Raw genomic sequence first — 14,440 nt, 5'->3', positions numbered from 1 at the left:
CACCTTAGAGACCAACAAGATTTTCAGAGTATGAGCTTTCGAGAGTCAAAGCTCCCTTCATCAGATGAAGGTACTACTGTACTCAAAATTAATTGATTTCAGTGTTACTTAGATTTCAGAGTTGAGAACTGTTGACTCTAATTTAAAAGGTCCACAGATAATGTTAGTAATGGGCAAAACAATGGGGATGTGTGTTGCTTGTGGGGTGGCATACAGTTCTATTCTGACTGAGGTACTTCAGATCCTGATTTTCCCCTACCTTATTGTCCTACTGCTGCTGGTTCCGTAGCTGATCACTTATTAGACATGAACATGAAGGGCGGTAGGATGTAAAATCTGCTGTAGATATTTATTTTCACTTGGTTCTGAAACGTGAAAGATTATACAGGTGAACTCTTTTTATTGAGCTGCTCCTAAGGCTAGCTTTTAACAAAATTGAATTAGAATCTAAGAACAATCTTACTGGAGCAGACCAAAAGTCCATCTAATCCACTAATCTTCAACCCATGGGTTAGGACCCTCAGATGTGTCACAGAGCCCTCTAAAGCAGCCATTTTGCTGCATTTTGGAAGGACCTGTGGCATGCACACAAAAGAAGGGCACTACACTACATATTCTACTACATCACATACATGCTAAGAAGAGGATGATGAGGTAAGTGGTAGAGAGGGTTCATTCTTATCTTCTAGCTACAGTTCGCTTCCTAGAGATTAGTTTGCATTTTCTGTCCCCAGCTTTTTTGGCTTGCTAGTCATACTCATCTTCGGCCAGGGATAGAGGGAGGGATAGACATCAAAAATAAATAAATAAAATATTCATAGCTGTGTGAGTCCTGATGTGTGTGGAATGTTGAATATCTAACTACTAGGTCTGAAGCAAAGTCAGCTAGCTAGCTGGCTCTGAGAAGCTCATAATTAATCAGGATATGATAGAGATAGACACTTCATGCTGTTCTTTCCCAGCAACATGGTAAATGGATTACCTGAATATGAATTTAATAATATCCAGCTTATTGGCCAGCTAAATGTTAAGGCAAATATTTTGACAGTATCCTTCAAAGAAGAGTTGGACATGGTATCACATACACTTACAGAATCACAAATATATACAGAGTATGACAAACACACAAAGGCTTGAGAAGCCAAAGCTTACTTCAGTTAGCCCCAGCTGTACTGAATCCCGTAGAGTTATGCATTTTAATTCCATGATATGTCTTCTAGAAGGGTTATACAAATTCAATTATAAAACAGAAGTAACAAAGTTAATGGGGAAACCATACCTCCAGAAGCTGGAAACAAGTTGTTCCTGATTTATAATTCAGTATAGCAAAACAATTTATACTCTAGTATATACAGCAGAGTGCAGCTGGCAGAGATGAAGCACAGATAATACACATACACAGTGTTTCTTTCAGGTCAGCAAAAAACGATGAATGTGCGAACTTTGCATTCAAAACAACTTTAACCCCCCCCCCCCCAATATGACCTGCTTTATAAAACATTACCAGTTAAAACTGAAAATTAGACTGTACAAGTGGGAACCTGCAAGGACTTGCAGCAGACATCTCATTTACCTTTCCCCCACTATTTCCTCTTTCCCTTCCCTGAAAGCTCCTATAGCCTCTCCCCATCTCCTGCTTCCTTCTCTCCTTCCCACTGAACAGCAAATCTATGTTTATCGGTCCCTGTGCCTTCAGCTTTCTCTCTCTCCCCCCCAGTCTCCACCTAGGAAAACTGTGGCACAGATGTGTTCCAGCCACTGAGCCACAGAGAATCCTCAAGGACTTGAGGGGAGCACATCACTTTCCCCTGTATCCATCTCTCCACACCTCTTTCCCTCCTTTTGGCAACCACCATACCCTCTCCCCATTCTCTGCCTCATTCTTGCCTTCTCAGCCATTCTCCAACCTACCTTTTATCTGCCTCCCCATCTTCAGCTATAGTTATTATTTATTTACATCATTTATACCCCACCTTTCTCCACAGTGGGGACCAAAGCAGCTTACATTATTTTATCTGGATCAAGTAGACTCCCTAGGCCTCATTTTTTTTGTATGTTCACAAAATAATATTGCACAAAATAGATATATCACTCTCTGGATAAGACAGCTAACGACACTTTCTGAGAAGTGGATACTGCGTTATCTGCTTTCAAGTAACTCAGTGACTTGTGTGAGAGACATGGCAACTTTTCTCTTTATAGTGTCAAGAAGAAATTAATCTTCACCCCCCTTTTTTTAAAGTGTAAAATGGCAGGTGAATAGCTGTTAAATCTAGGGAAAGGAAAAGTTCACACTGAAATAAATATTTTTAATTGTTAAGGGACCACTGTTTTTTTGTGCTGCAGTAGACTAATATTGGTACCCCGCTGTTCTCCTACCGCCACCATTTCTTTCTCCAAGCTGCCAGGAGGCTTTTCTTTTTAACTGGCAATAGCTAGATTGCTATAACATTGTAATGTTACTGTGATTTATCTTCAGGTCCTTTTGAAATCCCAGCTTTATTTTTTTTTTTAGTCTCTAAACCTTTTTCTTGCCAAGAGATACCTTTCCCCTTCTGTCTCTGCAATGAAAGTGACTAGCAGATAGATCAGTATGATGTTGTAATGCTATTTTGACCTAGCTATTGCAGATTTAAAAACAATGAAGAAGCCCTTACCGTTCATTCCTGAGATTTTGGCCAAATCTCCTTAGGAGGTGGCGTGATCTTGCCACCAGCGTAAGTGCGTCTAAACACGGATTAAGACATACTTACGCTGCCGGCGAGGGCAGTTCCGCCGGCGCCCGAGCTCCACGGAGCCGTGCTTCGGTCCTCCGCAGGTGCAGCCTCTCCGTGGCACAGGCCACGGCGTAGAATGGCCACGCCGGCACAGGGGGGTGTTCCTGGGGGGCGGCTTCCTATTCCAGTTCTGCCTATTACGCCAGCACCTGCTGCACCTGCTTTTTAACAGGCACAGCCTCGCTGTTTTCAATGAGGCTTTTAGCCCATTGGGGGAGGGGGAAAGCCTTGGCTTAGGAGGAGGCGCGGCTGCGCCTCTTCCCCGTCGGCCCCGCACGCCACCAGCTCAGGAATGGGCTGTTAGTGTCATGAAGGAGAAAATGGCAGATACATGGAAATGGAGCAGGGAAACCTACATCTGGAAGTCCCATTGCTGCGGCACTGAATTTGTAGCCATAGTGGCAACGGGAAAACCACATGGGATCGTCTCTGTGTAGAAGATACTGTGTAGAATTTAGAGAGAGAGGGTACCTGTGATTTAACATCTATGATGTGTCTCTTCAATCTCTGATCCTCATAATATTTAATGCAAAGCATGTATATTTGACATCCTCATGCTGTACAGTCATTTAGCTCAGAGTTCCTCTTATTGATGGGTAAGAAGTAGAGGTGGGGAACACACAACACAATGACATCACATCACATACAACATTGCAAAAAACAGAAAGATCACAGAAAGAGTTGCAGCAACGATGTGTCTCCTTTAATGTCTCTCTTGGCCTTGAGTGTGAGCAACAAAACAGCCAGAGGATGCTTTGAGCCAGCTCCCATCCCAAGCTTAAAGCTTGCAATGTTTCTTGCTCTTTCCAAATATCAGTACCTTATCTGAACCCAGTGCAGCAGAGACCCTTGAGCCAAGCACATCCATTCCTGTCCAGAGAAGTGTAAAGTAATAAATGCTAAAAAAATCTTGAGAAGGAGTTTTTACTTTTAATAAAGGTTTGAAATACTATACAACTGATGCTGCACCGTCTGTCATAACTAAACTTATTCTTTAGGGGAAAATTAGATGTGCTGTATGTGAGCTGCCATATCAGAAAAGCCCAGAGGCATATTGATATCCATGTCTGATGTAGAACTATGTTTTGCCAGTATTTTAAAATAAAATATACTTCTTGTACAAAACTGAAACAATGGGTACACCTGTTCTCCTGGGGAAAAGATGTATAGATATGTACTGATCGCAGAAATAAGTTTTTTTTTTTTTTTAGTGTGACAGAGATCCTGAAATTTTGTGTTTTTGTCTCTCTATAAATACAGGTGGGGTCTTTGCATATGTTTCTCATTTGCAATCACAGTGGCAATCAGTTCATTTTAACACCAGATGTGCTAATAAGGACTACAGTAGAACTGAAGCCCAGCTCACCTTACAATGAATGCAAGGACACCTCCATACATGTGCCTACACCTGTTTGTAAGAGCCAACATGAGTTCACTTTATAAATGAAAACCAGGGACCAGTACCTGGATAAGTATAGGGCTCAGTCATATGTTGAGCTGTACATGTATTGAATGTAACATGAGGATTCCTCAACACATGGTGGTGATGGAAAGTACTGTCAAGTCAAAGCTGACTTATGGTGACCCCATAGGGTTTTCAAGGCAACAGACGTTCAGAAGTGGTTTGCCATTGCCTGCCACTGTGTTACACCCCTGACGTTCCTTGGAGGCCTCAACATGCATACAGAAAAATAAAATATACATGGATTGTACACGTGTTCACTGTAACTTGTGAACAGGGCTTGAGTCTCCTCAGAACTCCCAGAGAACAAAGGACATTATGGGAAGGGGGGTTAGTCCAATTCCTGGAGGATTACGAATGTGCTACAGGGTACAAGCCCAGTAGCCTGCATTCTGCACAACCAGCAGGCTGCCCATAATGCCACCTATCATGGGGTGGGAATGAAGCCCTTCCAGGATCACAGCAACTTTCCCAACCTTACAGAGAACAAGCAATCCCTTTTCTTCATTCTCCAAATGTGCCAGGCATGTGGCAGGCTTCCTGGCTTTTCTTAGCTTGTATCTCAGTGCACATCCTTACTGTATGATGCAGCCTTTTGTTTGTTTGTTTGATAAGAAAGGTATGAAATTTCCCATAAATTTGCAAACAAACGTACCCTCAGTCTAAGTAAATCCTAAATTCTAAAGAAGTGTATTGTAGCTAATAAGCTCTTACTGGGTGGAGAACGGAGGCAGGAATGTAAGCTGTAGCCTGTTTCAATTCAAAATGGAAACCAAGCATGCACCCATGTACAGTTGGGCAGCTAACATGACTTGTGTATGGACTGTTAGTGGGGGGAATGGTAGGACTCTTAATGATTCAAGGTCCGCTTCTTATCTTCTAAAAATAGTAGCTAATTGGGACATCTAGGATTGCCAAGTCTGGGTTGGGAAATTCCTAGATATTTTGGGAGAGGAGTCTGGGGAAGGCAGGGTTTGGGGAGGGACCTCAGCAGGATATAATCCCATAGAATGCACCCTTCAGAGCAGCCATTTTCTACGGGTAAACCAATCTCTGGAGATCAGTTGAAACGAGTGGGGACCCACAAGAAACTTGCAGGAGCAGCTATCCCATTCCCTCCCACCTTTGCTTTCTCCCCTCTACTTCTCTGTCTCTCACTCTTCCTCCAGTCATTCCTTTTCTTACTCTCTATCTCCTCCATGCCTGTCACTTTCTCTTTCTGCCCCCTAACCCCATCACTCTCTCTTTCTGCCTCTCAGCTACCCACCTGCTTCCCCACCCCACCCCACAGCAGCAATGGTGGTAGAGGCTCTCCTGAAATCACATCAGATCTCCCAACTACAGAGTTCAGTCCCCCTTAGGTTTGCCAGCTCCAGATTGGGAAATTCCTGGAGATTTGGGGGTGGAGTCTTGGGATGGTGAGGTTTGGGGAGGGAAGCAACTTCAGCAGGGTATAATGCAATAGATTCCACCTTCCAAAGAGGCCATTTTATCCAGGCGAACTGATCTCTGTCATCTGGAGATCAGTTTTAATGCTGGGTGATCTTCAGCCCTCACCTGGAGTTTGGCAACACCAGTTCCTCTGTAGGAAATGGCTGCTTTGGAGGGTGAAGTCTATGACATTATACCCTTGAGGTCCCTCCCCTTCCTAAACCCTCCCCTCCCCAGGCTCCACCTCTCAAATCTCCAGGAATTTCCCAACCTGGAATTGGCAACCCTATCTCCTTCCCACCCAACAGCCAACCTACCTTTATTTGCTCCTCTGTCTTAAGCTTTCCATCTCCTCCTCCTCCCTGCAGCCTCTACCTTGTAAAGCTAAATAAATATGTAGCTAGTTTACCAAGATCCAGGAATCTGACATTCTGAAAAAAAGTTTAACTATAACCCTAAACCACTGTAAAGGATCTTTTGAGTCTATGGTTAATATATTTAAAATAACACAGTATAAGGAATAGCATCAAAAATTATCAAATTACTGCTACTACAGCAGATTACTTTTAAAATATAGGCTTAGTATTTCCTAAAGGTCAACACATCAGGATGTTAACAGTATGTTAATAATAATACTTTCTACCTAAGAAGCCCATGGGGAAATTTCTATTTAAGCTGACATTAAGCTCTTGTCAATTAGAGGGGGGGGGAGTATAGCAGTGCTATTTTGGGATGCCTGGGAGTGTGCTAGTTAATCACATCCCATGGATGTGAATGTAGTGGGCTACCGGGAGATAAAAAGATTACAGATTGAACATCCGAGCTGACTTTCAGGTGATTAATCTCTTCTCACTGCCATAGACTGGCTCATCCACATGACTTCAGCTTTTAGGACTGCTTGGTAAGAAGTATCGTTGAGATGCTGATATGCCACCCAATGTATTGGCACACATAAGAAACTGCTCCCACCTGATAGCACTGAGATGCTATAGACAGGAAGGATGGGGTGGGGGTAGAGGAAGGCCAAGCGAGGTGTCCATATTCACTCAGCCAGTCAGTGTCGAAGGTTAGAGGAATCATTCATTGGATCTTCAGTATCTCAGTCAAGCCAAGTCATCCTCCTGACTTTCTGTCTGTCTCATCTTCATTTGTTCTGCAGTGAATAATTAACAAAGCTTGTTTAAAGGGGGAGAGGGAATTCCCCACAAGCCTCTTTCTCTGGGTGTTCAATCAAATGCTGTTCATGGGTTAAAGAGCATTTGCCTTTCTTTCAAACTGTCTGGAAAGCCAATAACATAACAATGGGGAGTAGAATAGAATCACACTAACTCACATCAGTGAACAGGAAGCGCTTTGTGAGTTAACAGAATATTGGAATGCAGCAAGAAAGTGAACCTACAGTGGAGAAACTAAGGTAATGTATTACAGGTTATATGCTATTCATTAGGAAGTTTCATAGCCTTCCTGTAAGCCTATGCTTTGTTTTTCTGGCTGGACTATTGTGCCTTTACCTACCATGTGGCAGGTAGAAATATCATCAGACGCAGGACAAATTTCAACTTGTGCCCATAAGGCAACTGTTAAAGGATAAAGGCCTAACCATGGGGAAAGATGTTAGACCACAATATATTGATTTTTAGAATATTTTATGCAATTCTAGCACCTGGTACTTCAAAAGTAGATAAAACAGAACAGGAGGAAATATAGGAAAATGCAAGTGAAATGGTCAAGGCTGTCCTCTGTGAATGAAGGCATAAACAATTGGGCTTCTTAGGAAGTGGGGGATCATGAATGCAAGGGGGCGTTGCCCCTTCTTTGCCCAAAGATATAAGCAATTCTTATTCCATTATCACTTCCTGCAAAAATAAACCAGTGGGTTATAGATCAAATCAAGCCTGAACTGACCCTAGAAGCTAAAATGACTAAACTTAGGCTGATTAGACTGGAAGCTGGGATGGTACCATTAGAAACACGAGCCTGGTACCATGCCATTTCTTATTGGTTAAAGATGAAATTGTCCTCATCTGGTTTAATTCCCCTAATCTTTGCAGATAATTTCTCCTCAAAATGGATTAATCTAACCGAGGACAAACTCCAACATTTAGGTTTATCAAGTACAACTCTCCTAAATCTTGGCTATCAAGGAGCAAAAACAATAGACAAACAGAGGCTTTGGGACATTGCCCTTCAAGATGACAGATCAAGGGCTTACTCAGTCCCAGTAGTGGAGAACCGTAAAAAATTTTCGGCCACTCCAAATTATCTCAATACCTTAGAACACCCTAAACATCGGAGAGCCTTCACCTTAGCACGTTTTAATGCCCTTCCATCTGCTCTTCTTGATGGGAGGTATGCCAGCCTCCCTTACGAATTCCGCCTCTGTCCATGCCAATCTGGAATGGTGGAAACGGTTGAACATGTGCTATTACACTGCCCATTTTATCAAGACATCTGCAAAACGCTCATTGATCCAATTTTGTCTAGCTTCCCAGATAGAGACAGAGTTCGCTATACCACTTTATTATTAGATGATTCTGTTAAAGATATTACCTATCAGGCTGCGAGATTCTGTGCTAGGGCATGTGCAATAAGGCAGAAGAAGCTGTTAAAATGACTTTTACGTCAAACAGACCATTTTACCAAGAGCTGTTGTAACTAAATTTACGATTTATTGAGCAAATATCAGACATTCTGTTTTATTTATTATGATATCTCTTTTTGTAATAAACAAATGATGATGATGACTAAACTTAGGCTATTGTACTTTGGTCACAATTTGAGAAGGCAAGAGTCACTGGAAAAGACAATCATGCTAGGAAAAGTTGAAGGCAGCAGGAAAAGAGGAAGACCCAACAAGCGATGGATTGACTTTATAAAGGAAGCCACAGCCCTCAGTTTGCAAGACCTGAGCAAGGCTGTTAAAGATAGGATGTTTTGGAGGACTTTGATTCAAAGGGTCACTATGAATCGGAAGTGACTTGACGGCACTTAAGTCACACACACAGTTTTCCCCCTCATTTCCTATGTCCTGTAGCAGTTTTGGCTTCATATTAGTAACTTTTTCTTCATAGGAAGCTAGGGTTATATACCTGTAAATTTCAGGCAGATCCCTGAATGATGTCTTCCTGCCATTGGATCTGGGTGTTAAACCAACAGCTGTTTCCAGTTTATGGGAAGTAAATTTACAGAAAATTTTAATGGAAAACAGTCACTTTTTCTCAAGACATACCAAAGGGGAGTGTTAGATTTATAGTTGAGTGGTTGAGAACTGACAGAAGGAAGCTCTTCTTTCATAAGATGCAATTAGTTTATGGAGCTCATGATTGTCACAAAATACTCCAAATAAAGGCTTGATAGGGAATTTATTCGATTATTGTTGTTTTCACGGAGGCATCTAGTTCTCTGTAGGGACACAACCACAACTAAGGGACAAGCACGACTGAAGCCAAGGCATATACTATCTATTTGTGTGTGTGTAGGTTGTTTGACAATGTTTGAACCAGCCCTGGTAGTTGTACCTTAAAAAACAATTCGAAATGCAGGAATTAGCAATGAAACTGTATGTGTACCCTTATCACTAAATTCAGCTCCAGTACCAGAAGACTGGAGAATAGCAAATGTTACACTGATTTTTAAAAAAGGGGTCCTGAGGGGAACCAGGAAATTGTAGGCCTGTCAGCCTAACATCTATCCCAGGCAAATTAGTTGAAACTATAACTCATGGATGATTCAGCTACCCCTTCCCACATATTAAGCTTCTAAGGGACAGGTTCCGTCAATTCATTTTTCATTTAAGGTTGCTTCGACCCATTTCAATTTAGCATTGAAAATTTGCAGACTATAGCCATTCTAAACTAATTAGACCAGATCAGCAGTATCCATGGATTCAGATCTTCGTGCCACAGCACACAGCTGTTCTCCATTCCATGGCACCCCTTGGAAAGAGCCACCCCCACTGGCACACTATTCAAAGTCATATTTGAGGGGCCACTGCTGGGTTCCTTTCCTCTATCTTATCACTAGTGAACATGCTCTTTTTAGCTGTGAGGTCTCAATTAGCTTTAATTACAGTTGGCTCTGTAACTTTAATTAAATATAGGTGATAGCCCTTCTTCAATAATTGTTCCCCAGAGAAATTACTTTAAAGGGTGCAATATCTTTCATGAGGAAGAGTCACAGTGCATTTGGACTGATATGCAGTGAGACTGATGGTGCAAAGAAAAGAAACTCATCTCTTCATTAATATTTGAACACTGTCATTGTCTCCTTCCCCCTCCTCTAAATTTATAGCATTTTCCAGCTAGTGCCGAATGATGCAGCTTAATGGGATCTGATCAAAGCTGTGGATTTGGTACATAGTCTTTTTGATTTATAGTTATTGCTAATTATGATATACCCAAAGCAACTTTAATGTTCATAGAAACCTGGATGTGCCCTTTTTCTATGTTCATTAAGACTTGACTGTGTGAAGGATCTGTGACCACAGATGCCATCCTGAAGCCCTGTGGAACAGCTTTATCACCCCCAGATTGTGGTCATTGGGATATTAATAGAAGCTCAGTCAGCTACCTTTCTTTTCTCTTAGTACACTTTTATGCTTGAATCCTACTGAGACAGATCTGTTCCGTTCAAATAAAACTTGCCTTTGTAAGGGACAGCTCATTTTTTTGCATTTCCCTGATAATTTTCCATTTAGCCCCATTATGCCTCCTTGGATGTTAACAATTTGTGATTTGAATTATAACATCCCCAAAGCTTGTTGGATGATAGGCTTGCCAGTTATTCATCGGCAGTGGGCAACCTCCTGCCCCCACACTCCCATCCCCAGGGCTCACTTGATGGAACAACGAAAGCAAAATGGGAGGGGGGGATGTCACAGCACCTGTGATGCTCTAGCAGCTTCTTCAAATAACTATGTTTTTTACTATAGAGACTGGGGAAATCCTAGAGCCTTGTGGCCACTGTGACATCACAGTTCCGGGTACTTGCCCAGAAGTGATGTCACAGCATCTGCACCACCATCCTGGGCTCCACCCACAAATATTCAACCTAACCTCCCTCACAAAGTTGTTGTCACCATAAAATGGAAGAGAATGATGTAAGCCATTTTGGGTCCCGACTGGGGAGAAACATGGTATAGAAATGAAAACAAACAAACAAATTAGCTTTTAGCATCACTTGTAAAGAACACCTAAACCAAGAGAGAGAAATACTTTAGACTACAATCGTATGTTTACTTATCTGGGAATAAGCCCCTCTTCATAATGTAGGACTTTTGTGCAATCCTATGCATGTTTACTCAGTATGCATACTTTTTTAAAAAAATACAAAATTCTGTTTAGGATTCTGTAAAAAAGATGTATCTCTACTCCATCCATCACAAATAGATGAAGAAAGATTAGGATGGCAATCCTGTGCATGGTTACTTGGCAGCTCCATCAAATAGAGAGAGAATTCTGATTGGTCTTGCCTCAGACCAAGGTTCAAATATGTTTCCTTGCAGAAAAGGCAAATGATGGCATTTATCTTATATTAGACACAGAGGGATAGCAGAAGTTTTGAACTGAAGCCAGACTTCAGAGTGGTTCCCTAGGACGCCTTCATCTCATAGTGATCTCTTTTCGTTATACCTTTCTATGTGTGATTTTTTTTCTCCTGCAAATGTTCATAAAGGAAAATACTTGCGCTCGAGCCCACTTTAATTATTCAAACTTATTTCCTCTTTCACTTTTCTCCCTTACTTTCCCTCTCACTCTCGCTTTTTTGTTTTCTTTCAAAGTCTACTCTGATCAGCTACAGCCGTGTTCAAAGACAAGATTTCCCTCCCTACAGCCCCATGATGATAAATCTTCTTGGCATCTATGTTACAATTCCATCTTCAAAGTGTTGCATGTGGTAAATAATTCATTCCCTTGTTACCACACATGAGGCAGGTAGAAAGCACTGTTAGCCCCATTTCACAGTTGAAAAATAAACTGGTAAACTGCAGGGGTGCTGAAGGTTAGCACTTAGCATTATATGGATGCATCTAAGTAAAACTACCTCATTTTCCTTAGGCATCAGTAAAAGATGCTCAGAGCAACACGGTGTTGTCTCTAATGATAGCACATATAAGTTGGGCTAATTTGGGGAAGAAAACCTTTGCACTCTGAAATGGGAACCATAATCCATTCTAAATATTCTATTCTCAGTCTTTACCTGTCACGTTATTGTGAGGATAAAATGGACATATGTAAGAGAAAATCATGCATGCCACACTGAGCTCCTTGGGGGAAGGTGTGATAAAAATGTTCTAGATTGATAAAAATACACATAAGTTATGGAGTTGGTGAAGTCAATACCTTCTCTGAGGGCTACAATCTTTGGGTTTTCACTGTCAATCTCTTAGTATAAGGGTTCAAAACTGCGGGTGTGATGCTCTTTGAAAACATTATGCTTTGAAAACATGAGAGCCAGAGTGGTGTAGTGGTTAAGAGCTGTGGTTTGGAGCAGTGGACTCTGATCTGGAGAACCGGGTTCAATTCCCCACTCTTCCACATAAGCGGCGGAGGCTAATCTGGTGAACTGGATTTGTGTCCCCACTGCTACACATGAAGCCAGCTGGGTGACCTTGGACTAGTCACACTCTTAGTTCCACCTTCCTCACAGGATGTCTGTTGTGGGAGGGGAAGGTGATTGTAAGCCGGTTTGATCCTTCCTTAAGTGGTAGAGAAAGTCAGCATATAAAAACCAACTCCTCCTCTTCCTCCTCCTCCTCTTCTTCTTCTGCTTCTGCTTCTTCCCACCTACTCCAGAGCTCTTTCCATAGGACCACTCCTTTGGTGCTAGATTGCAATCAAATTTTTCTCTACTGAAAACATGCACTTTTCTAAAATAACAAAATCTCATCGCTGGATTAAAATCTAAAGTTTTCATAAGCAAACACAATACTGAAGAGACATACCACAGATCAAAAAATTCTTATAATGCTGTCGCATAGAGGTAAATGTTCAGCATACTTGAAATTCAAGATTTGAGACCATAACTTACAGCTCATTTTGCAACTTTAAATGCATGCGTAACTTGAACTTTAGGCAGTTTGCTCTGCTTTGAATAGAAAAGTTGTGTTGTTTAGTAACAGACTGTTGAAAACCTTGTCACAGGTCCTTAAAACAACATAGGCTAGTTTCATCAGTTCTTCTCTTCAGCAGTTCTCATTTATATTCAATAACTCTAAAGGTGGGGTAGCATGAAATGCTATGAACATTGTCCAATTTCAAGTATACATATCTGCCACAATCAGCGTTTTGAATGGTTTTTCATTTTGGTGAAATTTAGGATTCAGATTTCATTGGTGGCTTTAAAGAAGGGCAAATCCGCCTCATGAATGGTCTGGACTGTTACCACTCCCTTGCTGTACAGCAAGTTCACTTATACTTGAATACCCAGTAATAAAGGATAGTTATACACTATTCTTTCTTTCATAAATGTATTTTATTAACCTGTTCCCTGTTATATTCTACCCTTGTAGCCACACGCTCCATGGTTCTTTCAGCCAGTCACTGGGGATGGGGTCCCAGTGGTTCCACCTAGCTGGTTGTGCTGTCTCTGCTTATATGGCTTCCCCCACCCCCAGCTCACTAGTACACTACTGACTTGCACAACTGACTTGTTTACAGGGGAGCATTGGCAACTCCACCTCTTCCTCCTTCCTATACTTTTGACCTCCCTGCTCAGTTCATGGATGAAAGGAAGACTTGATCTGAGGCACCCTGGACTAGAGACACTGATGTATTTTAAGGGGGACACACTCCTCCACTGAAAAGCTTCAATTCATCATTTTTGTGTTAGGCCCCCAAACCTTTCAATCTGGGCCATTGCCTCATACCAATTCCCAACCTTCCCTGCCCTTTCCCGCACCTCCTAAGTAGGGTTGCCAGCTTCCCATCCCCAACTCTCATTGTCAGCTGCCACTCAAGTAGGCAGTGGAAGGAAATTCCCGGGCAAAAATTGGGAGGGTGCAATCAGTGTCCCCAGCACAGTGATGTCACTTCTGGCATAATCCAGAAGTGACATAATCTTGCCAGGTGACACTCTAGTATTTGCCCAAAACGCTATGGTTAAATCACAGAAATCTGGGCAAATGTTAAAGTATCACCCCCCGTATAATGATGTCACTTCCAGGTTATGCCAGAAGCAACATTATTGCACTGGGAACGCTGATTGTCCTCAAACTGATGTCCCTATCTCCCCTATCTCTCACTGGTTGTCAGGCCTTGCCTGGTGACCCTTCTGAGCAACAAACTTTATTCTTGTGAGGAGTGTAAATAAGAGATGGTGGGGAAAGGCTCAAGTGTACCTCCTCTATAAAGGTAAGTTTTTTTTGCTTGAGGGAATTGGTAAGTAGAGTGGAGTAGCCGTATGTATGTACAGATTGGAGAATATATGAATGTCCCTTTTTAGTGCTTACAAAATTCTCTCAGGCTTTTTCCAGCACTTGACAGGAATACCTAAAACCTAGGTTTCTAGAGCCCATGCCAGAGGCAGGAGCTTGTCTGTCTCTTACTAACCCAGAAAAGCTTTGTCCTCCACACCCTGTATGAGACCCCATCCCAATCTTCATGCAGCATGGCCTGCATTGATTTTCCCTATGTATACACTGCTTGATACAGGGCATATATAAGATCCCTTGCTGTAATCTACCTCCTTTTCACGGATTCATTTTGTGCTGAAGTGGTAGTGTAGGAATCTGTCATGTAAATAGCATGCTTGATCCTGTTGTTTTATGACA

At 41.9% G+C, this 14,440-nt stretch overlaps 1 protein-coding gene across 1 annotated transcript in view; it reads left to right on the top strand.

The window, feature by feature from the left end:
• Positions 1-14,440, top strand: part of LOC130477365 (VPS10 domain-containing receptor SorCS1) — a 496,720-nt gene that overhangs the window by 75,662 nt on the left and 406,618 nt on the right. The window lies entirely within an intron of this gene.

The sequence above is a fragment of the Euleptes europaea genome, chromosome 5 (genome assembly GCF_029931775.1).
Source record: "Euleptes europaea isolate rEulEur1 chromosome 5, rEulEur1.hap1, whole genome shotgun sequence".
Taxonomy (NCBI): Eukaryota; Metazoa; Chordata; class Lepidosauria; order Squamata; family Sphaerodactylidae; genus Euleptes; species Euleptes europaea.
The sequence above is the reverse complement of the archived record's forward strand: the minus strand, read 5'-3'. Positions and strand labels throughout refer to the sequence as shown.